Consider the following 16,611-nt stretch of genomic DNA (forward strand, 5'->3'; position numbering starts at 1 on the left):
GGAGCTGGGAAAGGTAGAGCTGGACAAAAACACAGGAGCATATCTTTGTACAACGTCCTAAGAAAAAATAAATATGGATTTATTGGGGTGCGGATTCCTATCTCCAAAGTCTTCCTATAATTTTAAAGAATGGAGGGAGGTAGTAGTTAGCAGTTTTCGTTTTGACAAACATCTAATAATATTGTACTCTTAAATTCACTGTCATTTCATGTTAGTAAGATCATATTCAGAGTTATGCTTAAAATTTGAAATCTTACTTCGATACTTTATATTTAAAAAGTCTCATTCTTTGGTAAGTCTTGCTCTATTATAGTCGGAAGCATCACATTTTACAGCTGTGCTATGTTGGAAGAGCAGTTACCTTTTCTTTGGAGGGCAGGCCAAAACTCCTGATTGATTTATCGGGGGATCTTCATCTGCTATGACTGTGGAAGTACTTTCTTCTTAATTCTGTTCAGATCTACAGAGAAAAGGGGCAAAGGATAAAACAATGGGTCAAGCTAACCAGAAATCTACAATCTCATTAGTTACCAGATGTTACAAAATTATTATATGTGCTTTGAAATGTCAAAGAGTTAAAATTTGAGGCACTTTATCAATTTTACAACAAATGTAATTCAGTTTTTTTGGTTTTTTTACAATGCACTTCAGCAGCTATCTCTAATAACAAAAGGATAATATGCTAATTGGACTGGATGTCATTCTGGACAAAGCCGAACCAGAGGGAAGCCCGGGTCCCAGATGCCTGCAGGTGGCTGGAGGGAAGCTCAGGTCCTGGGTGCCAGAGGGAAGCTGGTGCTGGTAGCCGGGGGAAGGAAGGCCTACTCTTGCACGAATTTCGTGCATCGGGCCTCTAGTCCTATGTAATAAAAGGCTAATATGCAAATCAACCAAATAGCAGAATGACTGGTCGGTATGACACGAACTGACCACCAGAGGGCCAACGCTCAACACAGGAGCTGCCCCCTGGTGGTCAGTGCGCTCCCACAGGGAAAGTGCCACTCAGCCAGAAGCCAGGCTCACGGCTGGTGAGCGCAGCCTCAGTGGCAGGAGCCTCTCCCGCCTCAGCGACAGCACTGAGGATGTCCGACTGCCGGCTTAGGCCCACTCCCCACGAGGAGCGGGCCTAAGCTGTCAGTTGGCCATCCCCCGAGGGCTCCCAGACTATGAGAGGGCGTAGGCCAGGCTGAGGGACCCCCGAGTGCATGAATTTCGTGCACCGGACCTCTAGTATTTACAATAAACTAAGAACAAAAGACTAATATGTACATAGAGAGAGCTCCTGGGGCTTAAAGTCATTGTGTGTAATTTGCCACTAATAAGTTTTCACTTAATTTTTAAAATGGCTATTCAGAAAGCCTGCTCCTATGAAACCTGTCAGAATCACAGATTTAAAAACACACACACATTGAGTGAGATTATTATATGTAGAGCTCATTTGTCCTTTTCCATCTAACAGTTTATAAAAGCAATTCATAATACTACAGACAGGAAACAAAAACTCAATTAAATCGCCTTCCTAAAAAGCACAAGGAAATTATGTGTTCCATTATCTATGCATTTTTGTGTAATGTGTATATGTACATTTCAAGTGGGATGTGGCTACTATTTAAATTAATTTGAGAAGAATCACTGAGTTAAGAGTCAAGGAACTGGAGATTAAGAGACCAGTTAGAAATTTAACTGGTTTTCAAGTTTGACTTGCAGAAGAAGAGAGAGAACAGCAAATATGGGCAATGACACTGCTATGGAGCAGATGCTGAAGTATAAGCACAAGGCAAGCCGATTTTGTATGAAAATTTACCAGTAATCCCCTTCCTCTTCCTATTGTCCTCACTGGCTATCACCAAGGTCATGTGACAGGAATATTGCTTTGATTAACTTTTGTTTCTTTTCATAACTCTGAGATGGTAAGCCAAATATTTCTATGACTTGAAATATTAATAAAGCATCTAGCAAAGTCAGTGGCTGAAATTCTATATCATGTCATAATTGTCTTTATTGGATTTTAAGTTATTCCTGGATCACATCCTTCCACTCTCCTTTCTTTTAGTTTCAATTTTATTCACCCACAAACTGTTATTCAGTAATGTTATCATTCAGCAAAGTAATCATTCCTACAATCTTTATAAGCCAGATGTTTCTCTTCCCCAGATTTGTACTTAACTTCCCAGCCCTCTATCTTTTAAAACTTTTCTCTGATTTCCATTTTAGTGTTCCTTTTCTGCTTTATTGCCAATAAAACCAACTATTTTGTTTAACATGTGTCCTGAGCCTTTGCATACTAAACATTGAATACCTATGCAACAATCACTCAACAGCTACAAATTACCAGGATAGAGACAGCCAATAAAGATGTTATGTTAGATCCCTGGCCAGGTGGCTCAGTTGGTTGGAGCATCATCCTGTACACTAAAATTAGGTGGTGGGTTCAATTCCCATCATGGCACATACCTAGGAAGTGGGTTCCATCCCCAGTCAGGACCCATGTAGAGGCAACAGATCGATGTTTCTCTCTCACTCTCTTCCCCTTCCACCCTCTTGGGTAAGGATTTAAAAAAATAGATATGTTATTTTAGAGGTAACTATTCACCTCGCTGATGGTGGTTCCTTTAGAGCACACTTGAGGTGGAGGTGGAACAAAACCGGCATCAGATTAGACTATGTGCTCGATCTTATTTCACTGGGTCAAGCTATTTTTCAGTTTTCCGTCAGGACATTCCAGCTATATCTCCTAAGTATCCAAGGAAGTCATCAGATTTTAGATGCTATGAAATTGTCCCCAAGATAGTATTTGTCATTAAAAAAATTCACCATTTTCCAGCCTGCATACTTTAGAAATGCTTTAAGAGGAACCCTATTCTTAGAGGAAATGGTAGTGGCAGTTACTAAAAATAAGCATTTAAAAATAGTAACTACTCAGAATAGGGGATCAGAAATCTTTCTTTCATAGGGGAAGAAAGCTAGCATATGTTTGTATATGTTCTCTCTTTTTTTCTTCACAGTGACACTGCTCAAAAGAGCTGTTATGATAATCTCCATACTACTAGTGGAGCAAACAGACTAAGCAAGGTCATAATTTGCTCAAGATTGCCCAGCAAATAAATGGTTTGAAACTGGAACTAGGACAGAGGCATTTGGTGCTATATAGTTCCCTTTCCAGTACACCAAACTGCCTAAACAGCAACTTTGTTTTACAAAGAGAAATAGTTTAAAAGGTAGACTGGGGAACACTAAGAATAGAAATATAATACTTGATAGCTTTTATTCATTCACCATCTACCTATGAAACCAGCATTCAATAAATATAATTTTGTTGTTGTTAATCCTCATCCAAGGATGTTTTTCCATTGACTTTTAGAGAGAGTGGAAGGGAGGGGGAGAGACACACAGGGAGAAACATCAATATGAGAGAGAGACATCGATTGGTTGCTTCCCGCATGCACCCTGATGGAGCCTGCAACCAAGGTATGTGCCCTTTGTCGGAACTGAACCTGGGACCCTTCAGTCCGCAGGCCAAGGCTCTGTCCACTGAGCCAAACCGGCTAGGGAAATAAATATAATATTTTAAAGATTTTTTAAAAAATTTCAGATGTTGGAGATAAGGAAACAAGAAAGAAAAGAATATAACTTGAATATTTGTCAAAGTCATGAGGAGGATCAATTTAATGTATGTACTCTTTTGGGGGGGCGGAGGCAAGACTGTGTAAGATGCTACTCTTCTGGAGTTGCTGCCTAGCCCGTGGCAACTCTTTTTTCTTAGCACTATTAGTTCTCAACCCCATGCCAAGTTACATTTGTACTACGGGACTCCAAACTCCTGTTTTGGCCAGCTGGACATGTAACGCAAAGTGAGACTCAATTTGTTCCCCTTGAAATTAGAAATTGGAATGAAGAGGGTCTATTCTGGCCTAGCTGCAAGCACCCCTGCATGCTCTTATCTATAGGAAAGGGCCAGTCAGCAAACAGGGAAGAACAACTGTGCTGCTCAAAGTGAATGGGACCCAAGAGCCCATGTAGCCCCAGAGAGAACGAAAAATAGTTTCTGCCCTGAGGTTCTTGTCCCAAGTCTAGTCCCCCAGAGGCCCAAAGCGCTTCCTTCCCTACGGTCTCAGCAATCCCGGAGGCCTGTAGGGAAAGCGGTTCCCCTCTTTGGAGCTTAAAAGGTTTGGAATTGATTTCTGGTGACAGCTAAAACTCTTGTATTAAAAAATAAAAGGACAGATATCACTGGAATCTGTTATAAAAGAAGATCCAGGGGAATGCCCAAAAGTTCAGAAAAATCCTCTCATTACCTTTAGACACAGAAAAGCCCAATGCTATATGGGAGGTGTTATATCGCCTTTCACAGAGAAAATGACTTACTTTCTAGGAGTAACATCTCTATGTCCTTTTAAGACTCTGAGAGCCTTGTTGCAATTTAAGGCACAATCTGGAACATTTTTGTTATATGATAGAGTCTGTAGAAATTAAGCAAAAACCTACAGACCATGATAAAGGGAAAAAACAACAGGCTAAACTGAGTCAGTCTTGTTTTTAAGCACATCAGTACAAACTTTCTTTTATTTCTTAAGTTTTCTTCAATTCTAGGCAAACCATGGAACTTTAATGTGAGAATGGCACCCGGGTGCTTAGAGAGGTATGAAAGGGAAAAGTCTAGAGAGGTGGGCCCTACAAGGAGGGCAACACAAGCTTTGACTTGCTTTTCTCTTCTAAGTTAGAGCTGAGGGAAGGCTACCTCTCTCCCCACTCTCTACATGAAAAGACGGAAAACCAAGAGGTTTCCTGAGCTGGTCTATTTATTCAATAGCACTGTTGAGCGTGTGCTCTACCGCAGGTACTGTGCTTGGCCCTAGAGTCAGCAGTGTGTTCAGCTGAGCGGCCTAACACCTGCTATGCAAAAAATTTTTCTCTCCACTCTTTGACCCTCACTGCAAACAAAGTCCAGAGAACTAAAATAGTTCACTTTTTTTTTCTCTTTGCTGATCTTAGGGAAAAAAATAAATGTGTTGCTAATATTTTAAAGGTGGGAAGATTCACATAAAATTCCATATTCCCATTTTCTCTTGGAATGTCCAAAAATCTGGCAACTACAGCCAGCTCTCCTGCATGGGGACAACTGGCTGATGCTATATCCTGCGGCCTCTCATCATTGGGCAAGTACTTTCCAAAGCACCCACCTGTCTGCATCACTTCTCCTCCTGCCAGGTCTACCTCCTTGTGACCTTGAGCCTAATGAGAAACCACAAGTCTTACCGTAAAAGCAGGTTACATGTCAGTGATAGGCATTTTCTACAGAAACCTGAATTAATGGGGTTCCTAGCTTGCTCACACTCCTCCTACCCAAGTTCCACCTTGATCTCACTCTGGCAGGTTTTCACTCGCAAAGCGACTTTCAGAAGGAACCTCTATTCTCCTCACACATTGTCTTCTCAATGGAGCTACCACGTACCCCCTCTTCAAAGGTCAGCTGGAATTTCTGCACCCACTGAGCTCCAGGGACACCAATGACAGTTTGAAAACAACCAGGAAAGAGGGAGATGAATCTACTTTCTAAGGACTCCAAAACCTCTGGCCGAGGCTCATGGATATATTTTAGTCCCTGCCGTCAGTCTCAGCACCTACCCCTACGTGACACTCCTCACCGTCATAACATTTTTAAAGGAGCATCTATGTCTCTGCTCACACCCCCTTCCCTCTCTCCAAAGGGTTCAATGCCACCGCCTGCACCCCCTTACTGTTTCAGGTGGCCCAGCTCTCCCATCTCTGGTTCTCTTTCCTAAGCTTCACAGAGGTTAACTGGGCTCCTTTTCCTTTTAACCGTGGGGTCAGCAAGCCATTTCCCCATCAATTATGACTACAGTACAGTATTTCACCATTAGCCTAAGAGAGAACCAAAAATATAATAAAATTCCCAGCAGTTCTTCAATTTGTCTGTGGGCCCAAATCCTTGGTCAATTCAGTACATTTTCAGGTTGATTTACAAAAGCACATGACAATAATCATAGTAGTAGCAGCTGATATTTATTAAGCACTTACTATGTGCCCAGTATTAACACATATATCATGTCACTTAATCCTCCCAAGTCTCTGATACAGAACTTTTACTAAAAACTTTTAACAGAAGGAAAACTGTGGCTTGAGAGAAGAGGCCAATAAGGGGCAGAGTGAGGCAGTCAATACTAGAGCTGAGCTTAAGACCATTCCCTCCATGGCCACCCACCACAGCAATTCCTACCTTTTTGCCTCTGCACCTACTGTTCCCACACCGTGAACTCCTTTAGTCCCACCTTGTAAGTAACTCACCTCCAGTCCTGAAAACCTAGCTCACATGAAATCTCTTCAGGTCAATACACCTAGCTCCCTAAATGGACTTCTTAGAGGCGAGTGTGCAACATGTCACTTCATCCCTGCGTCCCCAGGGCCCGACAAGTGTGAATAGAACTGGATCTAATGGAACCACAGACTTGGACAGCTACCCCACCCAGGTTACCATGTGCCCGGGGTGAGATGTTCTTGTCTTACTAAGGACTTGCAATTAGGCCTAGCAATAAGGAGCTGTTCTGGCACTTACTCTCACTTGTTCCAGCCAAGCTCTCCTATAGACCTCAACACTGAGGATGGGGAAGGAGGAGTGGGAGGTAATTTAAAGTGGTGCTCTTGTCCTCTTAAGAGCGGATCAAGTCTGGGGAGCTGACTGAGGGGAGGGAGCCTGGGGGAGCCGAGAAGGCTTCTCCCCCAGTACTGTGCCAGGGGAACATTAACCTCCTGTGACTGGCCTGGGGTTATCGAATTCTAAAATTCATGTAAATATCCTCAGTTGAGTCATTCTTTGCTAGTCTAACATGGTCCTTTAAAAAAAAGTCAAATAAATGAACAGCTAGTAAGCATTAAGCTCTGGGGCATACTTATTAATACCACCAATAATAATAACTTTTCCTGAGTGTTTACTTTGGGCCAGACCCTGCAGTAAGAACTTCACATGTACTGTCGTGTTTCACCTTCACCACAGCCCTATGAAGAATATTGGTAAGTGAGGAAAAGGAGGCCTATCATGGTTAAATGGCTTACAGTAAATGAAGTGACTGACTACCCTTCCTTTTTAAGTAATGCCACGTAAAGGCAGGCTATTACAAGTTTCACTTCTCTAAATGATCCAAGAAAAATGTCTCCTGTTCTGTTAAGCCTTTCTGGATATTCTTTGTGACAGAGATGGCCAATGCTCCCCTATACTTACATTCTCTTCTTCCTGCGCACACAGACTAAATTTTTAGTATTCCCTGTGTAAGGCATAGCTATATGACTGAGTCCTAAAATGTGAACAGAAAGGTAAGGCACAGTTATATGACTGAGCCCTAAACTGTGCCGCTTCTAGGCTTGGCCCATGCAAACCTTATCATCTTTATCCTCAGTCTCTCTGCTGATCAAATATAGAGGGCTTCAAGCACTCAGAGGTGGACAGAGCCACGAAATCTCACCCCTGAATGACTAGAAGCAAGAGCCTCTGTGCCAATCCATGCTGAGCTGTGACTGGTGCGAAATCAACACATATAGTGTTAAGCTACTGAGGTTTGGGGACGCAATGGCAGTCAGCCTACTCCAATACAGTACTACTGTTGTCCTAATCACCATCAGAATTTTACTATCAACAACACAGGTATAATTTATTGAAGGTGTATTAATAGTCTTTACATACATATTTTATTCATTTCTCACTATGAGGTAGGTATTACCTACGTTTCGCAGGTGACAAAATCAAAGGTCAGAGATCACTAATCATTTCTTCTTCTGAACATTTACAGCATTTACAATCTGATTTATTTGATAATTAATTATGGATTCCCTTATTATATGTTGCATTGGTAAGTTAAGCAGTTTTCACTCTTGTAGTTAGTTGATTTTTCCTTTACTTGTAAACTTGTTTCTAGGATAGAAAGCTGCTAAGAGAAGGGGTAGATAGTACATCTCTATAGTTTATATTATTCACAAATTGCCTCATGAATATACAAATTAATTAACAGATATATAATCTTTAAGTTATATTTTATATATGTTGTGCTTTGGGCAATAGACCTCTTAAATAAACCTGACCATGAAAATTGGCCTATTTGCCAAAGAATTACTTAGTATGCTGCTTATTTCAGACCCATGACTTAGTATCATGAGTGCAATTTTCAGTATTGTAATTACATGTGACTGTGTGTAAACACTGAAAACAGTGTCTGACAGATATTTGGTGATTAATAAATGATCATTCCCCTTTTCCTCCATCCCAATAGCTACTTTAAGTGTAATCATATGCTGCTTGAATAAAACATAGATGTTCAATTGAAAGGTGTTAAGCCCATATGCAGAGGTTGATTTTAATTACAAAGAATAATTTTCTATCTAGGAGGAAAACTGTGTAAAACGTAGGAGCCAGACCCAAATGAAGACCAATTGCCAGTCACACAGTTACAAGATCATCCCATTCATAAAAATCTGTCCTGACAGCCTCAGGAGCATGATTTCTGGGCCAGCGGAGGAGCTGGTGCTCACACCTCACCTTCACTGCCAGAGGTCAGGATGGTGCCATGGGATTCCCTGCAGCCCTGATATCAGTATTTGTAGCCAAACACTAACATGCTCTCCTACAGCTCCTGGAGTATTTTTGTAAGAAAACATCACACTGCATCTGAGGAAGATTTGTTCCTTCTCAGGCTGCTTGTTCCCAGCTCTCATCCATCCACAGGGCTCCATTTCCTACTCAAGACATTCAAAGAATCTGATTAACAGGATGCAGACACTGGCTTTCATCTGGTGACATTTCACACTAATCACATAGAACAATTCTGTGACACGATCTTTACACTAACTAATTAATGTAAATATTTCAACTGCTGTGCATTTAAACATGTTCCAGAAAGTCTCTCTTCTTTGAAGAGTTCTTTTGCGATGAAATGGAACACAAATATGGGTCAGGTGCTCTATTTGGTATACTCCAAGTATACATTTAATTATCTTACTCAGGCTCAGTAACCAACTGTAACACCTACTTTGTTGACCTTTTCCTGTGGTAATTTTCCCTTTAACTTCATGGTTGGTCTTAACAGTAGGCAATAAGGTTAATGCTATAATCAGATATGACATCGACACACATGACTTTAGCAGCTGTTCAAATATAGCAACACAGAGTATAGAATACTCAAGCTAGAAAAATGCAGGTGTGAAAATTAGTGAATCAAACTCTGGATAACAACTTCTTTTAAAAATAAATATTCTTTCAAAATGTTTAATATGAATAGTCTTTTCAAAATAAAATCCTTTTAAAAATGCTGAGTGAAAAAAGCCAATCTCAAAAGATCATATTTATGTAATATTCCCCAAATGACAAAATTATAGAGTTGGAGAACAGCTTAGTGGTTGCCAGGTGAGGGACTGTGAGAACAATAGGAATGACTGTGACTACGAGGGGAGCAAGGGGGAGACTTTCACAGTGATGGGTCTTGATTGTGGTATGGTCACACGAATCTACACAGATAAAATGACATATTACTATACACATATTTTCTGCCAATGTCAATTTCTCGGTTTTGATATTATACTAGAGTTAGGTAAAATGAAATCAATGGGAGAAACTTTAAGAGTAACCAGAACCTATCTGTACTATTTTTGCAATTTCCCATGAATCTACAATTATTTCAAAATAAAAAGTAAAAATTAGTTAAAAGAATATTGGATTATAAACAGTTCACAGATTAATTTATTCAATCTATAAAGTTAAATGCTACCTAAACCTTTGCAAATATATTTTCAAATCCTCACTAGAGGATATGTTTGTTGATTTTAGAGGGAGAGAGGAAGGGAAAAAGAGAGGGAAAACAAGAAGCATTGATGAGTTGCCTTCCATATGTGCCCTAACCGGGGATTAAACCCTAACTAGGTATGTGCTCTAACCCGGAATCGAACCTGCAACCTTTTGGTGTACAGGATGACATTCCAACCGAGCCAACCAGCCAGGGATGACTTTCCATTTGTATATAGATCAACTACCAATTATGTTGGTAGAGCACAGTAGATTTTACTGTCAAGATGCTTCCTGTTCATGACGATGTCAGCTACGGGACCACTCTAGCAGTGACATCTGGACATCTTACCAAGCACAGGTAGCATACAATATGTAAAAATAAACACATGTATTTAGAGACTTCTTATATCTTAGAATCGGTAAGACTCAGCCATTAAAAAAATAGAAAACCATGGAACAGCATTCTTTAAACATAACTTAGAGATAAAAAACATATTTTGTGATTTCTATATACTAATCAAGCGTCCATTGAGCAGATGAATACATATAATTTGAAAACTATATTATTAGATTTATGTGATTAGCAAAAAAGACATTTTTTAAAATGTACACATGGCAATCATTTCTGCAACTCAAACATCTCTCTGGCTAAATTAATATAAAGTGCTGCATTATGCCAATAATAAATAAAAGACAAAAAGAATTCCAGAGACTGGGAGATACAAATTAAACAAAGTCAGTGTACATTATTTTCACTAGGGCTTTAGATAGAGATCTTTTTTAAAAAATCACTGGTTACTATATAAATATTCTGGAACTACTTCAAAACCATGACTCCCGAGTCCCTGTATCTCACCCCTCAGCTGCTCCACACTGGCTCATCATGACTCGGAATCTACAGAGGTTGGCAACACTGCACACTCACCTTCCTGTTCGCTCCTTTCTGCGGTGATGCAATTTGACCTACATTTCCAGGCCCATTGAAATGTCTTAGGAGGGGAAGAGGAGTTTTTCATTTATCCTACCCTTTGATTAACTAGGACAGCAAATGCCACTCACGGGACTGCTGCTGGGCAGAGGCAAAGGGGTAAAGTCATGCCAGTAGGGAATTCCACGGGAGAACATTTAGAAATCCTGCATTCTCTGATTCTGCAAACAAGCGGCCATGCTTTACTAGACAACAGCCAGGAAGAGCTGCCCCACTTTCACACCACAATCAGTCCCGAACACCACGTGCTGCTCTAGACCTCAGGCTCCCAGCATGATGAAAATTAAACGTGAACTATAGGCTTGTCTTTTTTTTTAAAAAAAATAAACTTAATTTTAGGATGGTTTTATGTCTACAGAGAAGTTGTTAATATTATTGAGTTCCTAATACACCTTACACTTGGCTTTGCCTATCATTAACCTCTTACATTAGTTTGATACATTTGCCACAACTAATGAACCAATATTGATATATTATTATTAACCGAAGTCCATACTTCAAATCGCCTTAATTTTTGCCCAAGGTCCTCTTCCTGTTCCGGGATCCCACACTACATTTAGCTGTCATGTCTCCTTCCTCCTCCCTAGACTGTGACAGGGTCTCAGACTACCTTTTTGACAACAGTTGATGCTTTTGACAAGTTTTGAGGAGTACTAGTTAAGTGTTTTGTAGAAAGTCTACAACTGCCCAATGCTTTTCTCAGGATTATAATGGGATTATAGGATCTGGGGAAGAAATCAGAGAGGCAGTCATTTTCATTTCTTCGCAACAAGGCCACCTTTATCCATGTCCATGTTAGTGTGATCACCTGGCTAAAGTACTGTTTGTCAGCTTTCTCCACCGTAAAGTTATTATTTTTCCTCTTCTTATACTGTACTCTTTGGAAGGAAGTTACTATGCACAGCCCACATCTAAGGAATAAGCAGTCATGTTTCACCTCCTTTTAGGGAATTATCAACATAAATCACTTAGAATTCTTTTATACACAAGGTTATTCTCTTCCATTTGCTTACTTATTCAATCATTTATTTATATCAGTATAGATTCATAGGTATTTCTTTTACATTATTTTATTATATTTACATTACATCTTTTTATACATTTGCATTTACATTAGTATTTATTTTATTACATATATGTACTTGTATATTTTATCTATATTTATATTGTATACTTTATAATTATCTCTTTAAGTATCTTCATTTTGTGGCTGATAAACCATGAAGATGATACTTAGTAATCAAACTACCATCTAACTGGCCACCTTTCAGGTTTGATATGGCCAATAAATAATGAAGTTCCTCCAGAAGTAATACAATTTATTTTTCTGTTGGTGGGGAAAGGGAGAGGAAATCCAGAATTAAATGCAGCATGCTTCATGGACTGCTTCCCCTCTCCCCCATTACCATTAAATGGTATTTCCTTTATATCAACTCTTATTTACATGAGCTAAAAGGAAAAACATGTATCAGTCAGATCTAGCATTGAAATATAATAGTGCTGACTTACAGCAGCAGCTACAACTTCTTATTTGTGTTTTGTATATTTTCATGTTAGTTTTTCTTCATGAAGATGAAAGTAACCAGTCCAACACAAGGACAGAGCCAGAGGCTTCTTGGGCAGCAGAGGAACCTAGTGGGATGCATTCAGATTTCTGTAGGTAACTGAACTGCACAGACTGGAGGTGATCCCCTGCAACACACAGGAAAACTGTTCACCTCAGAGCCTGAGATTCCAACCTTTATTCTGTGTAAACAGGATATGCCAGCGATTTTCAACCGGTATGCCACAAGAATTTTTAAAACAAGCAATACCTGACTACTTTGTCGTGGGCACTGACCACTTTTCCCTTAGATTGTCAAATAAAAAAATGACAACAGCCAACACAACAATAGCCATCCAGTGTGAATGAATGAGAAGTACACCAAATATTCTGTCAGGTCAGCAAAAAATATATTTTTTGGTGTGCTGCAGAATTTTAGTAATTAGTTTATGTGTGCCATGAGATAAAAAAGGTTGAAAATTGCTGGGCTATGCTAATACATAATGCTGCTTTTCTCTGTCATCTTTTTATTTTTCACTCAATCTGATTACTATTTATATTCAATGAACATTTCCTGAGTCTCTAGTATATACTAGGCAGCACACTATGCCTGGTGCTTCCAATTAATCTAATTAGAAAAATTAGAAGCCCTGTCTCCATTTTTCCCTCCTGGCAAAGATGCTGAAGTTGATGGAAAGTAAGTCCAGACTTTACAATGCTGAGGACACAAAATGGTTTGGAGGAGCACATGGCTTAAAGTCTACATGTATGGCTGTCTGGTGACATCTCAGAAAGAAAAGAGGGGAACTTCCCTATCCGTAAGAGATGTAATCAAACCTCCCACTCGGGGAGAACGCACAGAAAATAGAAAATTTAATCCAGGCACACACAATGGGTCTATAAAATTAGCTCATGTTCACATTTTGCATTTCATCATCAACACATCTAGGAAACACTAGGACTGCCCCACTAAGGTGTTTCAGTGCCAATTTTTCTATCTTTGTAAAACCCAAAATCATGATCTTTAAAAATATGTCAATTCCTTTGTCCCAGTCAATCAATCAATCTCTCTCTCTCTCTATCTCCATATATATATATGTGTGTGTGTGTGTGTGTGTGTGTATATATATATTTTATTGATTTCAGAGAGGAAGGGAGAGGAAGAGACAGAAACATCAATGATGAGAAAGAATCATCGATCGGCTGCCTCCTGCATGCCCCACAATGGGGATCCAGCCCGCAACCCGGGCACATTCCCCGATCGGGAATCGAACCGTGACCTCCAGGTTCATAGGTCAACGCCCAACCACTGAGCCACGCCAGGCCCAGTCAACCTGTCTTTGATAAATAAATAATGCGCATTCATTCAAGAGGCATGGGCCAGAATGGACAGGAAATGCTAACAACAATACATCTAACATTGCTGCAGCATTTATTTTGTGCCAGGCACTGTGTAGATGTTGCACAACAAGCCTATGAGGTAGATATTTTAATTGTCCCTAATTTTCAAATGAGAAACAGACTAAAGAGGTGGAGTAACTTGTGCAAGGTTGCCACCCATCTGGGCTAGGCTATCTACCCTTACAAGAACAAGAACAACAACAGAATTATACCAAACAACCGAACGTAAACTCACACAGCCGACTCCTTTCCAAACACAGTTGTGCTAGGTGCTACAACTAAAACACTTCCCTTCCTATAGACGCAAATAGGAGGGGACCAGCTTTGGACAATTCTGCCCCCAAAAGGACTCCAAATTGGGACTTTCCGCTTCCATATTTTCAATAAATAAAACCCATCAAGATCTCCCTGCAACATTTTACAGAAAGTAGCAACTCCCTGGCCCAGCCTCCAAGACTCTGCACTCTCTGGCCCTAGTTCGTGCCTCAGGACATTTGCACTGCAGGCTGCTTCCACTGAAGTACCAGCTAACTTCTTCATTACTTCTTCAGGTCAGAAGCCACTTCATGGAAGTGGAGTTAATCCTACACTCTGAGATTCCCAGACTGCTTCTTCATTCCTGGCAACATTCTCAGCATGGGCATCTCTCTGCAGGTTTCACCCCCAGGACAATCACATAACGCCTGGAGAAGAACATCCCTTTCTGGAATTACAGACCAGGATTTAAATCCTGTTTTCTATTTACAAAATGTGTGACCTCAAGCAAGTCATTTCAGCTCTGTGAGGCTTACTTGAAGAGATGACACAAGTAAAGCACACTGCCAGCATTTATTAAGTGCATTATCATTATTATCCCCATTATACAGGCAAGCAATTGAGACTCCAAGTGGCCAGATACCAAAGGTCACAGAACTGAAGAGTGGGTGGTAGGGGTCAGTGCTTGGAAACCAGTGCTTTTCCTTTCCTCTACAATTCTTTATTGAGGACCATTAGTAAGCTCCGTGCTTGGGCTGAGGACACAGCTGTGAATATGGCAGACATGTACTGTGTTCTCATGGTGCTTACATTCTGGCAGGGGCGATGGCCATCAAGCCTTTACGCAGATGAATTGAAAGGTATTTGAAGGAGAAGAGCAGGGTGTCTGAACCCATAGGGGTTTTAGAGCAAGGAACAAGATCCCTGGATTTTGTCTGGAAGCTCAGGGAAGATTTCTGCGAAGCGCTGGCATTTAAACTGGGATCAGGAGGCAGTACAGATGTTTGGAGATGAGGATGGCAGCTGGCATTTCAAGCAAAGAGAAAGACTGAGGAAGCATGGCAAATCTGAGGAGCTGAAAGGCCAGAGGAGGCTGGAGATGGAGCTGGGGCCAGATGAGAGGACCACTGAAGGACAGGGTAAGGATGATGCCCATCCTAGAAGCAATAGGAAAGCACCAAAAGCTTGGCTGTCCTGCTGAAACAGTAATGAAAAGCGCACACTGACTGGATGTGGCAGTGCAGACTTCTGATTCTGTGTGAGCCACAGGAAAGTCTCTGGGACAGACAGACTGGACCACTTCTTTTCACTGCCCAACTGATGCTTCCATGGAAGTACCAGGCACTGATTATTATAGCTGGGTGTGTACCTCTCTTCACTGCACATAAGTTTTTGAAGAGTAAAGATCTCATGTATCTTTCCATCTCTCAAAACCAAATGCTCAATAAAGCTACAGATTAAAACAGACCTGCTTTTAATAACTAAAAATCTCTTCTTATATTTAGATTGGCCGAGTAAGAATCTTCTCGCCAATTCAACCCACCTTAGTTATATAGATCTGAAGGGATATGCAAGGACATTAGAAAAAAGCCACTTTCCATTTGCAGCTTAACTTTAACAACAAAAACCCATTTCACCAATGTGTGATTAAAAGTATAATTATATTTTAGGAAATATTAGTTGGACAGTTCATAATTTTAAAAAAATCTTGGTTGAATTTTTACCATGAACAAAATGCTCCAACAGAAGATCTTTCAGTGATTTTCCAATTCTTCTGAGAATTGTTCAGATTCTTTCTTTGACTATTTCATTACTCTGATATTAAAAGACAGAACTGAGCCATAATCAATAGTTCACATGTTTAAGGTTTGTTTTGGGATTTCAGATGAGGACGATGAGATAAAATGATGAAGTGGAATTATGAGTATGCTACTAGGATATGCTAGTAAGTTTCTATTTGATCCCTCTTTTCACCCCCAGACCAATTTTCCATCATTCTGGTCCTGCCCTGTGCCCCAAAGGCTGACCTCTATGGGTAGCATCACTGGGTTCATGCAGGCAAGTTTCCAGGTGGGTTTGGCCATTGGCACTGGACGGAGATCAAAGAGGGAGGGACGTGGGGGAAAGGCATAGTGCTTCTATCCTCCTGTTGGGGGGGGGTGCATTTCCTGGCAGTGGCTGAATGCCCCCAGGACTATATAGCTCCCCTCAGTAGGCTCCTTCTCTCGCCCTGGACTCCAGGAAGGAGTGCTATTTCTTCTCTTTGCTCCTTTGGACCTAGAGGTAATAGCAGCCTCTCGCTGCTGTTAGTTTGTCACCCTTAACTCTGCCCTCTCCTTTGAAAATAATTTCTTCATTAAAGTCTCCTGAACCATCTGCGTTGGACTCTATTTCCTGCCAGATCTAAGAATTCAAACCAGAGACTTGAAAAACCAGCCATCTCCTTTCTTTGCTGTGAGTAGTTAGTTACCACAATGGTTATTCATCTACCAAAGCAATTCCTTCACACCAAGCACTGCATGTGAGCTCTTAGAATTCTCAGGCAGAAATGACACCTTTTAAACTGGTCAGAGCAGAACACAGGAGGCGCTCCTGAAAGGCAGAATGGAGGAGCTGACACTGACAATTCTCTAGGCA

At 40.6% G+C, this 16,611-nt stretch overlaps 2 protein-coding genes across 7 annotated transcripts in view; both read right to left on the bottom strand.

Annotated features, from left to right (window-relative positions):
* The window catches only part of ATXN7 (ataxin 7), a 164,242-nt gene that overhangs the window by 120,568 nt on the left and 27,063 nt on the right, over positions 1-16,611 (bottom strand). For 5 of the 6 annotated variants that reach the window (XM_059663070.1, XM_059663066.1, XM_059663067.1 and 2 more), the window contains exon 2: positions 362-460. The exons of the other annotated variant lie outside the window; for it this stretch is intronic. The gene's annotated coding sequence lies outside the window, so the exon portion shown is untranslated. The remainder of the gene's footprint in view (positions 1-361; positions 461-16,611) is intronic. 6 annotated transcript variants of the gene reach the window in all.
* SYNPR (synaptoporin) overlaps positions 1-16,611 on the bottom strand; it is a 564,283-nt gene that overhangs the window by 45,155 nt on the left and 502,517 nt on the right. The gene's annotated exons all lie outside the window — the stretch shown is intronic.

This window comes from Myotis daubentonii, chromosome 14, assembly GCF_963259705.1.
Source record: "Myotis daubentonii chromosome 14, mMyoDau2.1, whole genome shotgun sequence".
Lineage (NCBI taxonomy): Eukaryota > Metazoa > Chordata > Mammalia > Chiroptera > Vespertilionidae > Myotis > Myotis daubentonii.